At 45.5% G+C, this 23333-nt stretch overlaps 1 protein-coding gene across 1 annotated transcript in view; it reads left to right on the forward strand.

Annotated features, from left to right (window-relative positions):
• Positions 1 to 19950, forward strand: part of LOC139262453 (PRELI domain-containing protein 1, mitochondrial-like) — a 59116-nt gene extending 39166 nt beyond the window's left edge. The window contains exon 7 of the mRNA XM_070877648.1: positions 12998 to 19950. The gene's annotated coding sequence lies outside the window, so the exon portion shown is untranslated. The remainder of the gene's footprint in view (positions 1 to 12997) is intronic.
• The last annotated feature ends 3383 nt before the right edge of the window (positions 19951 to 23333 follow it).

Here is a 23333-nt window from a genome sequence, read left to right on the forward strand (position 1 = left end):
ACTTGCGCGTAGCAAGACCCAGACGACTTTCCAGTTTGGGCTGATAAGTGGCAAGTAACATTTGCGTCACACAAGTGCCAGGCAATGACCATCTCAAACGAGAGAGAGTGTAGCCACATTCAGTGGGATTACCATTGTCGAATCCCTCACCATCAACATCCTGGGGGTCATCATTGACCAGAAACTTAACTGGTTCAGCCACATAAATACAGGTCAGAGGTTGGGTATTCTGCAGCAAGTGGGAAAGTGACTGACCTGACTCCCCCAAAGCTTTCCACCATTTGCAAGGCACAAGTCGAGAGTGTGATGGAACACTCTCCACTTGCCTGGATGAGTGCAGCTCCAACAACACCCAAGAAGCTCAACACCATCCAGGACAAAGCAGCCCACTTGATTGGCCCCCCCATCCACCACCTTCAACATTCATTCCCTCCACCACCAGCGCACCGTGGCTGCAGTGTGTACCATTTACAAGATGCACTGCAGCAACTCGCCAGCACTGCAGCAACTTCTTTGACAGCATTGCCCAAACCCACGACTACCTAGAAGGACAAGGGCAGCAGGTGCATGGGAACACCATCACCTACAAGTTCTTCCCCCCCCCCTCCTCCCCAAGTTACACACCATCCTGTCTTGGAAATATTTTTCCATTCCTTCATCGTTGCTGGGGCATAATCCTGGAACTCCCTAACAACACTGGGAGTACCTTCACTGCACGGACTGCAGCGGTTCAAGAAGGCGTCTCATCACCACCTTGTCAAGGGCAATTGGGGATGGGCAATAAATGCTGGCCTGGCCAGCGCCTCCCACAAAGAGCAATGAGATAATGACCACGTAATCTGTTTTTAGTGACATTGGTTGAGGGGTAAATATTGATCAGGACACCGGGGATAACTCCCTACTCTTCTTCGTAATAGGAGTCATGGGATCTTTTACATCCATCTGAGGGCAGGTAGCGCCTTGGTTTAGCGTCTCTTAGAGTAGACAGCATCTCCGACAGTGCTGCACAGGTAGTGTCAGCTTAGATTATCTGCTCAAGTCCCAACGTTCTGACTCAAGAAGCAAGAGTGTTACCACAGCCACGATTGATGCCACATGTAAGAAACAATGTACTGTCAAGTACCTTGGCTCAGTGCTGTGACCACTGTGGCTTCAGATTTACATCAGTAATTGCTAATCTGATTCTACTGTTCCACCTAGTTTGGTATCAGCTGCAAATTTGACATATTTTCATTAAGGTTTTGAATCCATGTCATGAATGTAAATTAGAAACTGCAGCAGTCACAGCCCTGAGGTGCCCCACTCAGTACTAGCCCTCCACACCCCACCCCAACGTGACTTTAACCCTCCAACCAGCACTCATTGTCTTCTAGCCGTCAACCAGTTATGTATCCAATGTCGGGGGTTACCAGCAGAGCTTGTGGGCTACAGTATGAAAGATCATGAAAGGGCTCTGCTTGAGAGGAACAGGAGCCCGCCCTTCAGCCTCTTGAGCCTGTTGCACCATTCAATTAGATCATCTGTATCTCAACTCCATCTACCCCCCTTCTAGGGTAGTTATGGAAAAGGACAAAGATAGACCAGGAATAAAAGTTCTCAATTGAGGGAAAGACAATTTTACTAAGCTGAGATATGATTTAGAACATAAGAAATAGGAGCAGGAGTAGGCCATTTGGCCCGTCGAGCCTGCTCTGCCATTTAATAAGATCATGGCTGATCTGATCACTGACTCAGCTCCACTTCCCTGCCCGCACCCCATAACCCTTTACTCCCTTATCGCTCAAAAATCTGTCTATTTCAGCCTGAAATCTCCTCAATGACCCAGCCTCCACAGCTCTCTGGGGCAGAGAATTCCACAGATTTACAACCCTCAGAGAGAAGAAATTCCTCCTCATCTCAGAATAAGGGGCAGCCTATTTAAAATTAAGACTATGCCCCCTAATTTTAGTTTCCCTTATGTGGAAATATCCTCTCTGCATCCAACTTGTCGAGCTCCCTCATTACCTTATCGAATGCCAGTTCATTGGATATATTCAAGAGGGAGTTCGATATCGCCCTTACGGCTAAAGGGATCAAGGGGTATGGAAAGAAAGCGGGAAAGGGGTACTGAGATGAATGATCAGCCATGATCATGTTGAATGGTGGTGCAGGCTCGAAGGGCCGAATGGCCTACTCCTGCACCTATATTCTATGTTTCTGGAAATCCAAATACACCACATCCACTGGTTTCCCCTTATCCACCCTGCTCATTACATCCTCAAAGAACTCCAGCAAATTTGTCAAACATGATTTCCCTTTCATAAAATCTGCTTGATTGAATTATGCTTTTCCAAATGTCCTACAACTGTTTCCTTAATAATGGACTCCAGCATTTTCCCGACAGACGTTAGGCTAACTGGTCTATAGTTTCCTCCGCACCAGCTGGGGCCCGAATCTCAGCACCCCGCTGGGCTCAACCTCCGCACCAAGCCCAGCGAGGGGTGGCGTTCAGCTCAGCAAGATGTGGCGCAGTATTTAATATCGGCGGGGTCGTGGATTAGGAGCGGCGCAGCATGTGACATCAGAGGGGTCGTGGCCCAGGAGTGAGGCAGCATATAACAGCAGCGGGGTCGGGGCTCAGGGGAGGCACAACAGAGCTTGGTCTCCAGTCGTCTTGGTCAATCCTCGCCACTGGACCAAGGCCTAGCTCTGTCAAGCCCGTGTGGTGGCTGGTGTGCAACGGTCACCACACGTTAAAAAAAATCCACGCACAGGCATCTTCCACCCTTTAAGATGTAGTTCATTGTAACACCTGTGAGCCCATCGTTTTTTTTGGTATGAAGAGCGCATTCCTCATCACGAGGGACTTCCCATACTAATACTAGTTTCTTGCTTTCTGTCTGCCTCCATTTTTAAATAGGGGTGGTACATTTGTAGTTTTCTAATCCACTGGGACCTCCCCAGAATCCAGGGACTTTTGGTAGATTACAACCAATGCATCCACTATCCCTGCAGCCACTTCTTTTAAGACTCTAGGATGCAAGCCATCAGGTCCAGAGGATTTGTTCACCTTTAGTCCCATTATTTTACCGAGTACTACTTCTTTAGTGATCGTGATTGTATTAAGTTCCTCCCTCCCTATAGCCCCTTGATTATCCACGATTGGAGTGTTTTTAGTGTCTTCTTCCGTGAAGACTGATACAAAATATTTGTTCAAAGTCTCTGCCATTTCCCTGTTCCCCATTATTAGTCAAAGTGGACTGCAACCCAGCTACTGGAAGGTAAATCGGTGTCAGATCAGTGGGAGGCATTCATAGAAGAGATCCTGAGGGTTCAGAGCAAGTATGTCCCCTTTAAGAAAAAGGGTGGGACTAACAAATCTAGAGCCCCCTGGCTGTCATGGGGTATACAGAGTAGGATCAAGAAAAAAAGGGAAGCTTATGACAGATACCGAGGGCTAAATACTGAAGAATCTCTAGAGGAGTATAGAAAGTGCAGGGGTGAAATTAAAAAGGGAATTAGGAAAGCAAAGAGAGAGCATGAAAACATTTTGGCAAATAAAATCAAGGAAAACCCAAAGATGTTTTATAAATACATTAAGACCAAGAGGATAACTAAAGAAAAAGTATGGACTATTGGAGACTATAAAGGTAATCTGCAGGTTGGGAGGATAAAAGAGCTGGAGTGCGGGCCCTGCAACATCGTGAGCCACCCCGATCTGCGAGAGGACACCACCACCAGTCGGGAGGATAAAAGAGCATACCACTAGAACTTCCAGCGCAAGTCGTCCTGAGTTTGCGACAACTTCAAGGTGGGCGACTGGCTGACGTTATCAAGGCCCAGGTCGCGGTTAGTGCGTGGGCAGGAGCATCGGAGGGGACCAGGCACAGCGGAGGAGCGGGAAGGTCGGGGCGGATGAGCGGCGAGAGATCGTGGCGGAGGAGCAGTGAGAAATCGTAGCTGTGATGAGATGAGATGAGTGGTGAGAGATCGTGGCGGAGGTGCGCCGAATGTGGTGGAGGAGTGGCAAGAGATCGTGGCGGAAGTGCGGTGAATGTTTTATGGTGGAGGAGCGGTGAGAGATCAACGGCAAGAGATCGTGGCGGCGGTGCGGCAAATGAGGGTGTGGGACCCAGAAGAGCCAAGGGCCCAGGGACAGCATGGGCCAGCCCACACTGCGATGTGTGTGCGCACTAAGTCCGTGAAGCAGAGCAGGTCTTCAGTCATCCTGGTTTATCCTTGCCACTAGATAAAGGCCTAGCTCTGTCAAGCCATTGTGGTGGCTGATGTGCAATGGTCACTACTAGATTTGAGGAGAATTTTTATCAATCAGAGTGGTGGAAGCCTGGAACTCACTGCCTGAAATGATGATAGAGGCATAAGAACATAAGAAATAGGAGCAGGAGTAGGCCTTAAGGCCCCTCGAGCCTGCTCCGCCATTCAATAAGATCATGGCCGATCTGATCAAGTCATCCTCGATTCCGAGGGACTGCCTATGATTATGATGGCTGATCTGATCATGGACTCAGCTCCACTTCCCCACCCACTCCCCATAACCCCATATTCCCTTTTCGCTCAAGAAACTCTCTATTTCTGTCTTAAATTTATTCAATGTCCCAGCTTCCACAGCTCTCCGAGGCAGAAAATTCCACAGATTTACAACCCTCTGAGAGAAGAAATTCCTCCTCGTCTCTGTTTTAAATGGGCGGCCCCTTATTCTAACATCATGCTCTCTCATTCTAGTCTCCCCCGTCAGTGGAAACATCCTCTCTGTATCCCCTTGTCAAGCCCCTCATAATCTTCACCGTATTTAAAAAGTACTTGGATGTGCACTTGAAGTGCCATAATCTACAGGGCTATGGACCTAGAGCTGGAAAGTGGGATTAGGCCGGATAGCTCTTGGTCGGCCGGCACGGACACGATGGGCCGAAATGGCCTCCTTTCATGCTGTAAATCTCTGATTCTATCCCTTAATACCCTGCCCAACAAAAATCTATCCATCGAGCTGAGGTTGAGGTTGGGGGGGTGAAGAAGTGCTACCTGACAAACAGCCTAGCTCTAATCTTAAGGTTATTCCTTCTTGTTCTGGACTGGGAGGTGGTCGAGGCCACACATCACCTGGGAATGACTCTTCTGGCCAAGAGACGCAGGCTGACAACCTGCAACGTTCCTTTTAATGTTGGAACTTTACTCAGCTCAGAGAATTAGAACATTTTCTTGGCCCATTTGCTCCCCCCGCCCCCGACCCCAGTCCTGCAGACAGTACAGGGTTCTGATTCTTCAGGCACTAGTAGCTCGCTGGGACCAATCCCGTTCACCCTCTCCCAATACATTACTAAGAATCAATGGTCTGTTTGACCGCTGGGACATCACAGCCATGCCCAATCTGTTTTAATTGACTGGCTATTGATCTGAAGCAGAAACCCTGACTGACATTTTCCCGAAGAAACCCAGGTGCACTGACACAATTGCAGCACCATATTAGGCATCTTTGAGTTTTAAGCCGCCACTCCCAGTGCAGTGCTGAGGGAGTGCTGCACTCTCGGAGATGCCGTCTTTCGGATGAGACGTTAAACTGTGACCACTGTGCCTTCAGATTTACATCAGGTGGACGTAAACGATCCCATGGCACTATTTCGAAGAAGAGCAGGGGAGTTATCCCCGGTGTCCTGGGGCCAATATTTATCCCTCAATCAACATCACTAAAACATTATCTGGTCATTGTCTCAAAGCTGTTGGTGGGATCTTGCTGTGTGCAAATTGGCTTCCACATTTCCTACATTACAGCAGTGACTACACTTCAAAAGTACTTCATTGGCCGTAAAGCGCTTTGGGACATTTTGAGGTGAAAAGCACTGTATAAATGCAAATTTTTTTCTTTTTCTGTGGGAGTTTGTGCCTTGGGGCATTGCACACACCGCATAGAATGCTCTCGGATTCACGGAGCACGAGGATCCCGGAGATTCCGCGCAGCTACCACTTATCACCCTGAGTTGCTGCAGAAAAGCAATGTGTTCCCTGCAGTTCCCCACCCCCCCTCCCCACCTCCTCTCAACACCTTAACATGGCAATCTGGGATCTACAGATCATGGCTTAGGAGAGCACTTTAGAGTTTCAAGTACAATGCAGAGTCAGTTTGTTAATCTCACTCCAAGTTAACCCTCCAGTGTAGATAATCTCAGCCTGAGTTATTATGATCCTTAAGTGGTTAGAATGTGGAAGTAGGCGAGGCGACTAATATAGATGCACTTAAAGGAAGCTAGATAAGCACATAAGCAAGAAAGGAATGGAAGGATATGAGTTAGATGAAGAGCAGTGGGAGGAGCCTCGTGTGAGGCATAAACACCGACATGGAGCAGTTGAACATAAGAACATAAGAATTAGGAACAGGAGTAGGCCATCTAGCCCCTCGAGCCTGCTCCGCCATTCAATAAGATCATGGCTGATCTGGCCGTGGACTCAGCTCCACTTACCCGCCCGCTCCCCATAACCCTTAATTCCCTTATTGGTTAAAAATCTATCTATCTGTGACTTGAATACATTCAATGAGCTAGCCTCAACTGCTTCCTTGGGCAGAGAATTCCACAGATTCACAACCCTCTGGGAGAAGAAATTCCTTCTCAACTCGGTTTTAAATTGGCTCCCCTGTATTTTGAGGCTGTGCCCCCTAGTTCTAGTCTCCCCGACCAGTGGAAACAACCTCTCTGCCTCTATCTTGTCTATCCCTTTCATTATTTTAAATGTTTCTATAAGATCACCCCTCATCCTTCTGAACTCCAACGAGTAAAGACCCAGTCTATTCAATCTATCCTCATCTCCGGAATCAGCCTAGTGAATTGTCTCTGTACCCCCTCCAAAGCCAGTATATCCTTCCTTACGTAAGGTGAACAAAACTGCTCGCAGTACTCCAGGTGCGGCCTCACCAATACCCTGTACAGTTACAACAGGACCTCCCTGCTTTTGTGCTCCATCCCTCTCACAATGAAGGCCAACATTCCATTCACCTTTCTGATTACCTGCTGCACCTGCAAACTAACTTTTTGGGATTCATGCACAAGGACCCCCAGGTCCCTCTGCACCTCAGCATGTTGTAATTTCTCCCATTCAAATAATATTCCCTTTTACTGTTTTTTTTCCCCAAGGTGGATGACCTCACACTTTCCGACATTGTATTCCATCTGCCAAACCTTAGCCCATTCGCTTAACCTATCCAAATCTCTTTGCAGCCTCTCTGTGTCCTCTACACAACCCGCTTTCCCACTAATCTTTGTGTCATCTGCAAATTTTGTTACACTACACTCTGTCCCCTCTTCCAGGTCATCTATGTATATTGTAAACAGTTGTGGTCCCAGCACCGATCCCTGTGGCACACCACTAACCACTGATTTCCAACCCGAAAAGGACCCATTTATCTCAAATCTTTGCTTTCTGTTCGCCAGCCAATTCTCTATCCATGCTAATACATTTCCTCTGACTCCGCGTACCTCTATCTTCTGCAGTAACCTTTTGTGTGGCACCTTATCGAATGCCTTTTGGAAATCTAAATACACCACATCCATCGGTACACCTCTATCCACCATGCTCGTTATATCCTCAAAGAATTCCAGTAAATTAGTTAAACATGATTTCCCCTTCATGAATCCATGCCGCGTCTGCTTGATTGCACTATTCCTATCTAGATGTCCCGCTATTTCTTTCTCAATGATAGCTTGAAGCATTTTCCCCAATACAGATGTTAAACTAACCGGCCTATAGTTACCTGCCTTTTGTCTGCCCCCTTTTTTAAACAGAGGCGTTACATTAGCTGCTTTCCAATCCGCTGGTACCTCCCCAGAGTCCAGAGAATTTTGGTAGATTATAACGAATGCATCTGCTATAGCTTCCACCATCTCTTTTAATACCCTGGGATGCATTTCATCAGGACCAGGGGACTTGTCTACCTTGAGTCCCATTAGCCTGTCCAGAACTACCCCCCTCGTGATAGTGATTGTCTCAAGGTCCTCCCTTCCCACATTCCTGTGACCAGCAATTTTTGGCATAGTTTTTGTGTCTTCCACTGTGAAGACCGAAGCAAAATAATTGTTTAAGGTCTCAGCCATTTCCACATTTCCCATTATTAAATCCCCCTTCTCATCTTCTAAGGGACCAACATTTACTTTAGTCACTCTTTTCCGTTTTATATATCTGTAAAAACTTTTACTATCTGTTTTTATGTTTTGCGCAAGTTTACCTTCGTAATCTATCTTTCCTTTCTTTATTGCTTTTTTAATTATTCTTTGCTGTTGTTTAAAATTTTCCCAATCTTCTAGTTTCCCACTAACCTTGGCCACCTTATACGCATTGGTTTTTAATTTGATACTCTCCTTTATTTCCTTGGTTATCCATGGCTGGTTATCCCTTCTCTTACCACCCTTCTTTTTCACTGGAATATATTTTTGTTGAGCACTATGAAAGAGCTCCTCCACTGTTCCTCAATTGTGCCACCGTTTAGTCTGTGTTCCCAGTCTACTTTAACCAACTCTGCCCTCATCCCACTGTAGTCCCCTTTATTTAAGCATAGTACGCTCGTTTCTGACACAACTTCCTCACCCTCAATCTGTATTACAAATTTAACCATACTGTGATCACTCATTCCGAGAGGATCTTTTACTTGGAGATTGTTTATTTTTCCTGTCTCATTACACAGGACCAGATCTAAGATAGCTTGCTCCCTTGTAGGTTCTGTAACATACTGTTCTAAGAAACAATCCCGTATGCATTCTATGAATTCCTCCTCCAGGCTAACCCGTGCGATTTGATTTGACCAATCGATATGTAGGTTAAAGTCCCCCATGACTACTGCCGTTCCTTTTTCATATGCCTCCATTATTCCCTTGATTATTGCCCGCCCTACCGTGAAGTTATTATTTGGGGGCCTATAAACTACGCCCACTAGTGACTTTTTCCCCTTACTATCTCTAATCTCCACCCACAATGATTCAACATTTTGTTCATTAGAGCAAATATCGTCTCTCACAACTGCCCTGATATCATTCTTTATTAACAGAGCTATCCCACCTCCTTTCCCTTCTTGTCTATCTTTCCGAATCATCAGATACCCCTCTATGTTTAATTCCCAGTCTTGGCCACCCTGCAACCATGTTTCTGTAATGGCCATCAAATCATACCCATTTGTAATGATTTGTGCCGTTAACTCATTTACTTTATTTCGAATGCTGAGTGTGTTTAGGTAGAGTGTTTTAATCCTCGTTTTTAAACCATGATTTTTAGTTTTGACCCCTCCTGCAGCCCCTTTATATTCAGTGGCCCTTTTTGTTTTTTGCCTTGGGTTTCTCTGCCCTCCACTTTTACTCATCTCCTTTCTGTATTTTGGGCCAAATAGCCTGTTTCTGTGCTGTCGACTCGATGTAAAGGGCAGAGAGGGGGTAGAGTTTCTGCACTGTGTTGAGAACTTTCCTGATCAGTACGCTCCGACCCAATGAGGAAGTAGGCATTGCTGGATCTGGATCTGGGGAATGAGGTGGGTCAAGTAGAGCACGTGTCTGTAGGGGAACATTTAGGGAACAGTGATCATAGTATCATAAAGTTTAGACTAGCTATGGAAAAGGATAGGGAGCAATCTAGATTAAAAATACTTAATTGTTGAAAGCCAATTTCAATGGATTGGGACTGGTAAATTGGAATCAAAGATTGGCAGGCAAAACTGTAATCGATCAATGGGCTGCCTTTAAAGTGGAGATGGTTCGGGTATAGTCGAGATACATTCTCACAAGGGGGAAAGGTAGGGCAACCAAAGCCAGAGCTCCCTGGATGACTATAAAGAGATTGAGAGTAAGATGAAGCAGAAAAAGGGGATATATGACAGTTGTCAGGTTGAGAATACAAGTGAGAACCTGTGTGAAAGCTGAATATAGAAAGTTCAGAGGGGAAGTGAAAAAGAAAATAAGAGAGGCAAAGAGAGAACATTAGAATAGAATAGTAGCTAACATAAAAGGGAATCCTAAAGTCTTCTATAGGCATATAAATAGTAGACCGGAAGTAAGAGGTGGGGTGGGGCCAATTCGGGACCAAAATGGAGACCTATGCATAGAGGCAGAGCGAATGGCTGAGGTACTAAATGGGTACTTTTTTTCTGCCTTTACCAAGGAAGAAGATGCTGCCAAAGTCATAATGAAAAAGAATGTAGTTGAGATACTGGATGGGATAAAAATTGATAAAGAGGAGGTACTAGAAAGGCTGGTTGTACTCAAAATAGATAAGCCACCAGGACCGGATGGGATACATCCTAGGATGCTGAGGGAAGTAAAGGTATAAATCGCGGAGCTACTGGTCATAATCTTCCAATCCTCCTGGGATACAGGGCTGGTGCCAGAGGACAGGAGAATTGCAAATGTTACACCATTGTTCAAAAAAAGTGTGCAAGGACCCAGCAACTACAGGTCAGTCAATTTAACCTTGGTATGGGGACGCTTTTAGAAACGATAATTTGGGATAAAATTAACAGTCACTTGGACAAGTATGGATTAATTAAGGAAAGCCAGCATGGATTTGTTAAAGGCAAATCATGTTTAACCAACTTGTTTGTGCGTTTTGATGAGGTAACAGAGAGGGTCGATGAGGGCGGTTGATGTGTACATGGATTTCCAGAAGGCGTTTGATAAAGTGCCACATAATAGGCTTGGCAGCAAAGTTGAAGCCCATGGAATAAAAGGGACAGTGACAGCATGGATATGAAATTGGCTCAGTGACAGGAAACAGAGAGTAGTGGTGAACGGTTTTTTGGACTGGAGGAAGGTATACAGTGGTGTTCCCCAGGGATCAGTACTACGACCACTGCTTTTCTTGATATATATTAATGACTTAGACTTGGGTGTGCAGAGCACAATTTCAAAATTTGCAGATGACACATTGGAAGTATAGTGAACAGTGAGGACTTCAAGAAGACATAGACAGGCTGCTGGAAGGGGCGAACACGTGGCAGATGAAATTTAACGCAGAAAAGTGCGAAGTGATACATTTTCGTAGGAAGAGCAAGGAGAGGCAATATAAACTAAAGGGTACAATTCTAAAGCGGGTGCATGAACAGAGAGACCTGGGGGCACATGTGTGCAAATCATTGCAGGTTGAGGAAGCGGTTAAAAAAGCATACGGGGCTTCATAAATAGAGGCATGGAATACAAAAGCAAGGAAGTTGGTTCGGCCTCAACTGGAGTATTGTGTCCAATTCTGGGCAAGGCACTTTAGGAAGGATGTGAATGCCTTAAGAGAGGGTGCAGAAAAGATTTACGAGAATGATTCCAGGGATGGGGGACTTAGAGCAGAGAAGTCGAGGTGTTCAAAATCATGAGGGTTCAAGACAGAGTAGATAGAGCGAAACTGTTCCCATTGGCAGAAGGGTCGAGAACCAGAGGACACAGATTTAAGGTGATTAGCAGATGGTCCAAAGGCATTGTGAGGAAAATAATTTTACGCGAGTGGTTAGGATCTGGAATTCACTGCCTGAAAGGGTGGTGGAGGCAGAGTCAATCGTGGCTTTCAAGAGTGAATAAGTACGTGAAGGAAAAAAATTTGCAGGTTCCGTGGAAAGGGCGGTGGAGTGGGACTAGCTGAAGTGCTCTTGCAGAGAGCCGGCATGGGCTCGATTGGCCCAATGGCTTTCTGGCGTGTAAAAAAAAAAAATCTGAATTGTCGCCCATTGTTGGTGCATATCAGAAACCCACAGGCACACACCGCCTGTAGTGAACATCTAATAATGGGCAGCATGCCCACTGGTGGAAAGTGAGGACGCAGAACATCCACCCAACCCAACCAATTCCACTGAAAATGGAATCCGCTTTGCTGTGAAGCTGCCGTTGGTAAACATGTGCTTAGTTACTGCAACAAATAATACCTCTTGCTGTCCTTGAGGCTGGGGAAGGGACACCACTGGTATCGTGTTACCCGTGCGGATCCAGAGAGAGGTCACCATCGCAATGAGCCTAATCATCCAGTGAGAGGTCACCATCACAATAACCCTAATCACTCAGAGAGGTCACCATCACAATGACCCCAATCGTCCAGTGAGAGGTCACTATTGCAATGAGCCTAATTACCCAGAGAGGTCACCATCGCACTGAACCCAATCATCCAGTGAGAGGTCACTATCGCAATAACCCTAATCACTCAGAGAGGTCACCATCGCGATGACCCCCATCCGTCCAGTGAGAGGTCACCATCGCAATGACCCCATCCATCCAGTGAGAGGTCACCATCGCAATGACCCAATCGTCCAGTGAGAGGTCACCATCGCAATGACCCCTATCGTCCAGTGAGAGGCCACCATCGCAATGACCCCAATCGTCCAGTGAGAGGTCACCATTGCAATGACCCAATCGTCCAGTGAGAGGTCACCATCGCAATGACCCAATCACCCAGTGAGAGGTCACCATCGCAATGACCCAATCACCCAGTGAGAGGTCACCATCGCAATGACCCAATCACCCAGTGAGAGGTCACCATCGCAATGACCCAATCACCCAGTGAGAGGTCACCATCGCAATGACTCCAGCTGACCTCTGACCATTTTTTAAAGTTTTTACTATTACCTATCACAAGCACGCCTTTCTACGGATTTGACACCAGATTAACTCGGTAGTATTTAGTCTCATTATTAGTAAAATGTTAGGGCCCCTTTGCAATGTCTTGACCTGGGGAAGAATATTTCCAATGATCTGGACCACAGTGAACACACACACACCACATACACATTCTGGGTTCTCATTTAGAACATACTTATGGACTAACGCTGCATTCAGCCTGGCAGACCAGGTGCAATCACACAGGAGACTCAGTGCGAGGAGCAGTGCCTAAGACCCATATATGACATAGGGTGAGGGCTTTTGAAAAAAGGGTGCGTGTTGTAATTAACCCCTTCGTCAGCTGCCTGTTAAAGAGTTTCCAGATCTGGAGAACTCTTTCTCACAAATATTCTGAGAAATAACATTTTCACTTTCACAATGTTTTTTTCCTTTTGTTTCAGAAATTCAGAGAATGTTGCGGTCATAGAATCATAGAAGTTTACAACACGGAAGGAGACCATTTCAGCCCATCATGTCCGCGCCGGCCGACCAAGAGCAATCCAGCCTCATCCCACTTTCCAGTTCTCGGTCCGTAGCCCTGCAGGTTATGGCACTTCAAGTGCACATCCAAGTACTTTTTAAATGTGGTGAGGGTTTCTGCCTCTATCGCACTTTCAGGCAGTGAGTTCCAGACCCCCACCACCCTCTGGGTGAACAAATTTCCCCTCAAATCCCCTCTAAACCTCCTACCAATTATTTTAAATCTATGCCCCCTGGTTGTTGATCCCTCTGCTAAGGGAAATAGGTCCTTCCTATCAACTCTGTCTTGGCCTCTAATAATTTTATACACCTCAATCTAGTCTCCCCTCAGCCTCTTCTGTTCCAAAGAAAGCAACCCGAGCCTATCCAATCTCTCCTTATAGCTAAAGTTCTCCAGTCTAGGCAACATCCTCCTAAGTCTTCACTGTACCCTCTATAGTGCAATCCTGTAATGTGGTGACCAGAACTACACGTAGTACTCTAGCTGTGGCCGAACTGGTGTTTTTTATACAGTTCAAGCACAACCTCCCTGCTCTTGCATTTTATGCCCCAGCTTATAAAGGCAAGTCTTCTGTATGCCTTCTTAACCACCTTATCTATCTGGCCTGCTACCTTCAGGGATCCTACCATTTAATGTATATCCCCTTGCCTTGTTAGCCCTCCCCAAAGGCTTCTTCGACAGCACCTCCCAAACCCGTGACCTCTACCACCTAGAAGGACAAGGGCAGCAAGCGCATGGGAACACCACCACCTCCACGTTCCCCTCCAAGTCACACACCATCCTGATTTGGAAGCATATCACATTCTTTCATCGTCGCTGGGTCAAAATCCTGGAACTTCCTCCCTAACGGCACTGTGAGAGCACCTTCACCACACGGACTGCAGTGGTTCAAGAAGGAGGCACACTACCATCTTCTCAAGGGCAATTAGGAATGGGCAATAAATGCTGGCCTTGCCAGCGACACCCACATCCCGTGAACAGAAAAAAAAATGCATTATCTCATACTTCTCCGGATTGAATTCCATTTGCCACTCTTCTGCCCACCTGACCAGTTCATTTATATCTTCCTGCAGTCCACAGCTTTCTTCTTCATTATGGACCCCACACTTTCCACCTATCAACTAGGAAGGAACGGGAAACTTAGCGCCATTGGAAAAGAAGACATTTTATTACAGAAAAAAACCACCTGAAGAACTCCCTGATACCACAAACATCCTCCTTCGCTGAAACTTTGGGATCAAATGATCCAAAATTACTCAAAGGAAAACAGACACTTTATTTAACTCTTGACTAACATCTCTGTTGGTAATACTCTCGCCTGAGTCAGCAGGTTGTGGGTTCAAGTCCAACTCCAGAGACTCGAGCACAAACATCTAGGCTACCACTCATGTGCAGTCCTTTTTAAAATCTGAATTTAAAACAATAATTGATCCCAGTCCCACTTTTGCAAACATTAATATTTGCGTTCTTGTCCCTGATTCTGTATTCACAGAATGTAAAACTTTGAATAAGTTATTTACTCCTCTGTGATTTTACTGACAGCAAGCACTGCTTCGATTGGCTCAATCTTGATTTCACATTATGCTCCAGTCAGTCGGGCTGCAGTCAGTCAGGGTTTAACTCGCCAAAATTATCTACCTGGCAATCTCAACTTAGAAAATAAATTCCTAGATAAGAAAAAACAGATAGGAATTTGGGTGAGTTCATTAATGATATGGTTTATGAGATGCCTTTAAAGCCTTTTATTATATGATTTGCATTTTTATATACCGAAATAAAACAAGTAGAATCATAGAATGGTTACAGCACAGAAGGAAGCCATTCGGCCCGTCGAGCCCGTGCCGACTGTCTGCAAGAGACCTTCAGCTAGTCCCACTACCCTGCCCGTTCCCCGTGGCCCTGCAAATGTTTTCCTTCAGGTACTTATCCAACTCCCTTTTAAAAGCAGTGATTGAGTCTGCCTCCACCACCCTTTCAGGCAGTGCATTTCAGATCCTAACCACTCGCTGCGTAAAAACTTTTTTTCTTATATCGCCTTTGGACCTTCTGCCAATCACCTTAACTCTGTGTCTTCTGGTTCTCCACCCCTCTGCCAATGGGAACAATTTCGATCTACTCTGTCCAGACCCTTCATGATTTTGAACACCTCGATCAAATCTCCTCTCAGTCTTCTCTGCTCTAAAGGAGAACAACCCCAGCTTCTCCAGTCTATCCACGTATCTGAAGTCCCTCATCCCCGGAACCATTCTCGTAAATCTTTTCTGCGCCCTCTCTTAAGGCCTTCACATCCTTCCTAAAGTGCGGTGTCCAGAATTGGACACAATACTCCAGCTGAGGCCGAACCATGGTTTTATAAAGATTCATCATAATTTCCTCACTTTTGTACTCTATACCTCTATTGATTAAACCCAGGATCCCGTAAACTTTTTCAACTGCTTTCTCAATTTTTGCACTTATGTAACAACTCTATATCTCAAAAACTTCCTGGATAGTTTTTCAGAGGATCTGGACTTAGACCGTGACAACTCCTTCAAGAGATCACTAATTAACCAGTTGTACATTTAGAGTTGCCAACCCTCCAGGATTGTCCTGGAGTCTCCAGGAATGAAAGACTAATCTCCAGACATATCCTGGGAGCATTAGAAAAATAATTTTCTTTCAACGCTTTTGTTTTAATCGACATAAAAACATTGGAGTTGGGAAAGAAAAGGAGGTTTTGCTGACAGACAAGTGTCATCCAATTGGTTAATGAAGAGTCTGTTCATTTTCCGATTGGCCGCGGGAAGATGTTGTGATGTGAGAACGGACGTGTTGGACGGCCGATGGGGAGAGTGCGGGGGTGGGATATTGATAACTGATATCCAGAGTTATTAATACCCCTGAGAATTCTTTATCGTATTTTTACCCTCACTCTTCAACTCTAAAATGTTTTGCCCTGCAAGTTGCTGGATGTGCAAGCTGATAACAATGGAGGGCAACGGGACATCTGGGACCTCAGTGAATGAGGGGATCAACAATCTATCTCCTCAAACAGATTAATAAGAACATAAGAAATAGGAACAGGAGTAGGCCATACGGCCCATCGAGCCTGCTCCGCCATTCAATAAGATCATGGCTGATCCGATCATGGACTCAGCTCCACTTCCCCGCCCGCTCCCCGTAACCCCTTATCGTTTAAGAAACTGTCTATTTCTATCTTAAATTTATTCAGTGTCCCAGCTTCCACAGCTCTCTGAGGCAACGAATTCCACAGATTTACAACCCTCTGAGAGAAGAAATTTCTCCTCATCTCAGTTTTAAATGGGCGGCCCCTTATTCTAAGATCATGCCCCCTAGTTCTAGTCTCCCCCATCAGTGGAAACATCCTCTCTGCATCACCTTGTCAAGCCTCCTCATAATCTTATACGTTTCGATAAGATCACCTCTCATTCTTCTAAATTCCAATGAGTAGAGGCCCAACCGACTCAACCTTTTCTCATAAGTCAACCCCCTCATCTCCAGAATCAGCTTAGTGAACCTTCTCTGAACTGCCTCCAAAGCAAGTATATCCTTTCGTAAATATGGAAACCAAAACTGCACACAGTATTCCAGGTGTGGCCTCACCAATACCCTGTATAGCTGTAGCAAGACTTCCCTGCTTTTATACTCCATCCCCTTTGCAATAAAGGCCAAGATTCCATTGGCCTTCCTGATCACTTGCTGTACCTGCATACTATCCTTTTGTGTTTCATGCACAAGTACCTGCTGTACTGTGGCACTTTGCAATCTTTATAACTTGCTCTTTGATTTTTTTCTGCCAAACCTCACACTTTCCAAAATTATACTCCATCTGCCAAATTTTTGCCCACTCACTTAGCCTGTTTATGTCCTTTCGCAGATTTTTTGTGTCCTCCTCACACATTGCTTTTCCTCCCATCTTTGTATCATCAACAAACTTGGCTCCGTTACACTCAGTCCCTTCTTGCAAGTCATTAATATAGATAGTAAATAGTTGGGGTCCCAGCACTGATCCCTGCGGCACCCCACTAGTTACTGGTTGCCAACCAGAGAATGACCCATTTATCCCGACTCTCTGTTTTCTGTTAGTTAGCCAACCCTCTATCCATGCTAATATATTACCCCCAACCCCGTGAACTTTTATCTTGTGCAGTAACCTTTTATGTGGCACCTTATCAAATGCCTTCTGGAAGTCCAAATACACTATATCCACTGGTTCCCCTTTATCCACCCTGTTCGTTATATCCTCAAAGAACTCTAGCAAATTTGTCAAACATGACTTCCCCTTCATAAATCCATGCTGACTCTGTCTAACCGAATTTTGCTTTTCCAAATGTCCTGCTACTGCTTCTTTAATAATAGACTCCAACATTTTCCCAACCACAGTGGTTAGGCTAACTGGTCTATAGTTTCCTGAAGGATTGAAGGATTGAAAAGGAAATAGGGCGAATAGGTACAGAAAAAGAAATTAAGAAAGCAAAAGAAAGATTGGATTAAGGAGAAAAAAAAAGACAAAAAGGATAATTACTGAAAAAAATTAAAATTAAAATCTCCAAGAACAATTTACTACCTTCAGGAATGAGACACTAGTTTCAGTTGTTCCCTTTCTAGGCTGGAGCGGTTGAGTGGAATTGCAGGAACATAAATCTCATTATTAAAAGAGTCCTTACACTTAAGTACCAGCCCTATGGCGAGTTTAACAGGCAATTAAATGTGCAAATGCAGCAATTTCATGACTCACAAGGAGGTTGCATGCGAGCTTTCATTTTCACGAGGCTGACAACAGAGTGGTGCAAATCAGCCTGAAACTTGTGAAGATTCGCAGTTCACGGGGTACCTCTCCCTCGCCACAAGTTGCTGATCGATTACACATCAATAATGGCGAGCACCAATAAACTCTACTTCAGCCGTGGCTCAGTGGGTAGCACTCTCTAGGTGGGAGGGGCATGGAGTGAGCAGGTGCTGCTGGGTGTTTGATTAATGCTGGGAGTTGGAGTGAGTTTGTAAAAAGTTGGTGGCGGGTTTTATGTTTTTTTCAGGTTATAGGGCCTTTTTGGCCCATAAACAGCAGCCACATGGCTACTAAGGGGTCCGGAGTACCAGGCCTCTCAGCGGATAATGTTCCCAGGATGAATGTAATCAGGGGAGAAAATATTGGGGGTAGGGAGAATAAAAGGCCCAAAGATTTGGGCCGGGACACCAGCAGCTTTGGAAAAGAAAACATGGTGGTAGTTCAGTGTGAGGATAAAGAGCTTGGGATATTATCCAGGCCGTACATGAGGACTACGGCGAGGGAAGCTGCTTTGCCTGCCGACCAAAGCCAAATGTTGGGTTCGAGGTGACGGTCAGTGGCCGAGAGGAGGTGGAAAGATTTTTATTGAGTTTGAAGGTTGGTGATAAGTTCGTGGATATATCTCTGCTGTATTGTGAAGAAGTGCTGGTCTCATTCTTAAAGCTGCCGGTGTATAGAAACATAGAAAATAGGTGCAGGAGTAGGCCATTCGGCCCTTCGAGCCTGCACCGCCATTCAATAAGTTCATGGCTGAACATGCAACTTCAGTACCCCATTCTTGCTTTCTCGCCATACCCCTTGATCCCCCGAGTAGTAAGGACTTCATCTAACTCCCTTTTGAATATATTTAGCGAATTGGCCTCAACAACTTTCTGTGGTAGAGAATTCCACAGGTTCACCACTCTCTGGGTGAAGCAGTTTCTCCTCATCTCGGTCCTAAATGGCTTACCCCTTATCCTTAGGCTTAGACAGTGACCCCTGGTTCTGGACTTCCCAAACATTGGGAACATTCTTCCTGCATCTAACCTGTCTAAACGTGTCAGAATTTTAAACGTTTCTATGAGATCCCCTCTCATTCTTCTGCACTCCAATGAATACAAGCCCAGTTGATCCAGTCTTTCTTGATATGTCAGTCCCGCCATCCCGGGAATCAGTATGTTGAGAACGATGTGCTAATAAAAAAGTTGGAGTCATGGGGATATTAAAATTTGCTCGGCAATAGAGATACTATCCAGGAAGCAGATGGAACCTGTTATGTAAAGGTGTGGTTCCCAGAGAGGGTGCAGTCATTACCCTACAGCATGAAATTCGAGACAATGGAAGGAGTGCAGTACTTCCAGGTATTGCGTGATAACCAGGTGAAGGTTTGTTATTATTGTCTTGGCCACGACCATCTTGTAAGAAGCTGTCCAGACCAGTACGGTTATAACTGTGGCAAGTCTGGACACGTTGCTTGGAGCGGCAAGGCAGAGAGCTGTGCGGTTTGTCACCAATGCCCCACCCGCTGCGAGTGTGAGGCAGAAGAAAACCCCTTTGAGTGACGAGGAGATGGGAGAAGGAGCAAGAGGTGTGAGTGGAGTGGCCGGAGGACACAGCCAGCGAACGGAATGAGGAAAGAGCACAAGAAGATTACAGAGCAGAGAACAGGATGGCGATGGTGGAAAACATACCAAGTACAGTGGAGAAGGACAAAGGCAGCGGAGGGCAAGGGCAGATTCGAGACATAATATGGCTCGGCTCTCCCTAAAGAATTGGGTGTCCGTGGGGGGAGCAGGGCAAGTGTAAGTGCTCCAAAGAAAGAGTCGGACAACTTGGGGAGCAGGAGGGGGAAAGACATGGAGAAGGTGCATGAGGCTGGAGTCTTAAAAGAACGGGAGCAGGGAGACAAAGATGCCAAAAGAGAGCAATATAGATGAAGACGCGCCATTGTCCCAGAGAGAGAAGAAACGGGGAGCAAGGGTCAGCAGTGGAGATGAGGCCGAAGGCAGTAAAATTTTGTTGATGAAACTACAACAACAGGAAGACCCTCTAAGGGAGATTACGTAGTTGACGGGAAGCAGGCAGATTACAGAAGAGCTCGGGAGTGAGGAGTCAGAGGGGGATGGAGTCATGGAAGTGGGGGGTGGGGGAGTGGAGGGGCATCACGTGGAAAGGGAAAGATTAGTGAGGGGCAGAAGGAGGGAAAAATGGCAGCTTCTCGGCCTAAACCTAATGTAAGGAAGAGGCGGAAACGGCAGGGAAGGTTCAAACAGGAGGTGAAAGAGAGCCGGAGGCTGCAGGAGAAAGCAACAGCTGTCCGAAAAGTTGGGTAGGAGCATGAGGAGGGAAGAGCCGGAGATTAAATGATTGGGGTGGGGGTGGGATTATCAGGCACACTTCCTTTATTCGCAGCCATGATTACATTGGTCTCGATTAATGTGAACGGACTGCGGGGGAAGAGGAGATTGCAGCAGTTGTTGCAGTGTTTTAAAGGCAATGGCCTGTTGTGTCTGCAAGAAACTTTTTGGGGTGAGGAGATCCTAGAAAAAGAGTTCTGAAGGTTTTTGTTATGATCAATTTTTAAAGTACAATAGAATAATATGTTACGTGAGACAAATTAAACTTCAGGTTTTGATAATGTGCGTTGGAGGTACGACTGTGCGGAGTGGCAGGAAGGATTTGTATGATACAAAGGAATTATCACAATGTTGTAAATGTTTTTAAATGTTGAATAAATTATATATTTTAAAAACGTGGGTAGCACTTGCGCCTTTGAGTCAGAAGATTGTGGTACACAGTCCCACTTCAGACACCAGAGTGCAAAACCTAGGCTGACACTCCAGTGCAGTACTGAGGGAGTGTCAACCAGACAAAATTCTGGTCATCGCCACATTGCTGTTTGTGGGCTTTCTGTGCGAGAATTAGATGTCAAGCGTTCAAATGTACTTCATTAGATGTAAAGCGTTTTGGGACATCTGGTGGTCGTTAAAGGCACTATAGAAATGCGGAAGTCTTCATTTTTGGCATAAATTCAGGCCCGTTGTTGCTGTAAACAAATAAAAGATTTCCCACCTTTATAGCACTGTGTTCCCTTGAATTGCTGACAAACTGGTGTTTGTAAGTTGGGGCAAGGAAGTACCAGAGCTGTGTAATTATTAGCAAAGAACGTTAACAGAAGTGTGTCAGTACCTCTGAGAGGGGCGGGGGCTCTCAGTGTGTCAATATTTGCAGGGAAGTGACGGTCGTGGGTGGGAGGGAAAATTCCAGGTATGGAGTGGGTGAAAGGGATATTATTTCACCCAGGAGCATGTCATGATTCTCATGAGGGAAAGGAGGGAGGGGGTAACAAGCCCCTGGAAGCGTCTCAATAATTATAGATAACTGGAAGCAGCCTACCCGGTAATATTTTTTTCCCTCCTCATTCACGGGATGTGGGGGTCATGGGAAAAGCCAGCATTTTTTGTCCATCCCTAAATAAAGTGGTGGTGAACCATCTTCTTGTACCTCTGCAGTCCATGAGGGGTTTTCCTCGTGGCTTGATACAACTGAGTGGCCATTTTCAGAGGGCAGTTAAGAGTCAACCAGTGGGTCTGGAGTCACATACAGGCCAGACCAGGTAAGGGCAGCAGATTTCCTTCCCCAAAAAGGACATTAGTGAACCAGTTGGGTTTTTACGACAATTTCATGGTCACCATTCCTCATACTAACTTTTTTTAAATTCCAGATTTATTTAATTAACTGAATTTAAATACCCCAGCTGCCGTGGTTGGGATCTGAACTCACGTCTCCAGGCCTCTGGATTACTAGTCCAGTAACATTTCCATTATGCAACCGTACCCTTATAATATTCAAAAGCCATGGTCTTATGCCCAAATCGAACATTGCAGTTTCCACCGCGGCAGATGTTCATTTTAAAGTTTAAACACGGCCATAAAACAAGAGCACAGACCAAATGATGTAAAAAAAAAATGCTTTATTATATTACAATGAATGAATGATACAACACATTACCTTCAGTGTGCTACAGGTGGTAGCCAGCACCATGTATGTGTGAATTTATATTATACATCTTAGGAGCTTATATAAAGCATTCTATACTGAGAGAAAGCTCCTCAACAATACATATTCACAAGTCTCTGACACAGAACCCATCCAGTGTACCTCGAGCCATTCACAAAGCCCCCCTCCTCCTCCCTCCTTGACCCTGCAACTCACCATCCCCAACTGCCCACCAAGAATAAAGTGAATCTGTTCAACAGAAACTGCAGTTGCTGAAGCTTCCGATACAGAGTTACTCGCCAGCGCCACGGGGAGTTTTCAATCTCTTTTCCCAATCCAGAAGGCGGAGAGGATTTTCTCCATTACAACAATTCACACACAAATCACAAACTGGGCAATTCCCAAGTTTAATCCTCGAGGCTGGATGGAAATAAGTGGTCCTTTCCACCTTCGAAAAAGGAAACTTTTTTTTTTTAAAAACAAGCCAGTGATTGTGGAACAAAAAAAAAGATTTAATACTGCAGCAATATTCCCCTTCTTGAAAGGCCTAGTAACGATCAATGGGCTCAGTTATCAGAGTAGGCCAATGTTATTCTTCATAAAAAGATACAAGACCAATTATCTAAATGCTTTGCAATAATCAATTGTACAAATCGATGGAACACAGTTTTGGTCTGTTGGAGACCTTATTTAAAATATAAAGTCTACATTTCCCGCCAAACCCTCCCTCCCACCAGCGAAAAGAAAAAAAATGCTTAACTGCTGAACCTAAAGTTTCCTATTTTACGTTTAAAAGATAATGCGCAAGTCATCAGCCCACCTTCCAGCCCGACACGTCCTTGGATCACTGCGGAACGACGCCTAGTCTGGTGAATGGGTTGCCTCAAGTTGACCAGTAAATACCTAGAACCAATACACGCCAACATCGAGTGGCTGTGTGTGTGTAGGTGGTTATACGTGTGTGTGTGTGTGGGTAGGTGGTTATACACGTGAGTGTGTGTGTGTGTAGGTGGTTGTATGTGTGTAGTGGTGTGTAGGTGTAGGTGGTTATACGTGTGTGTGTGTGTGTGTGTAGGTGGTTATAAGTGTGTGTGTGTGCAGGTGGTTGTATGTGTGTAGTGGTGTGTAGGTGTGTGTGTGTGTGTGTGTGTAGGTGGTTGCGTGTGTGTGTGTGTGTGTGTGTGTGTGTAGGTGGTTGCGTGTGTGTGTGTGTGTGTGTGTGTGTGTGTGTAGATGGTTGTGAGAGAGAGAGAGAGCAGGTGCGTGTGTGGGGAAGGATCAGTTTTAACTCTACAAGTATCACTCACATCCCCGCTGTGAACCCGAGGAATAGATGGTTTGGATTCAGGTGGTCAAGAGTTATTGGAAGACATCAGTAGAGTTGGACCTTGTTGGGACCATCTTCAGCACTCAGCTCGATTCCAATATGGAATTTCTTCCACATAGTTGGGGGGTCAACTTTGAGCGACAAAGTTCTAAGTTAGTTTTG

Source organism: Pristiophorus japonicus, chromosome 1, assembly GCF_044704955.1.
Source record: "Pristiophorus japonicus isolate sPriJap1 chromosome 1, sPriJap1.hap1, whole genome shotgun sequence".
Classification (NCBI taxonomy): Eukaryota; Metazoa; Chordata; class Chondrichthyes; family Pristiophoridae; genus Pristiophorus; species Pristiophorus japonicus.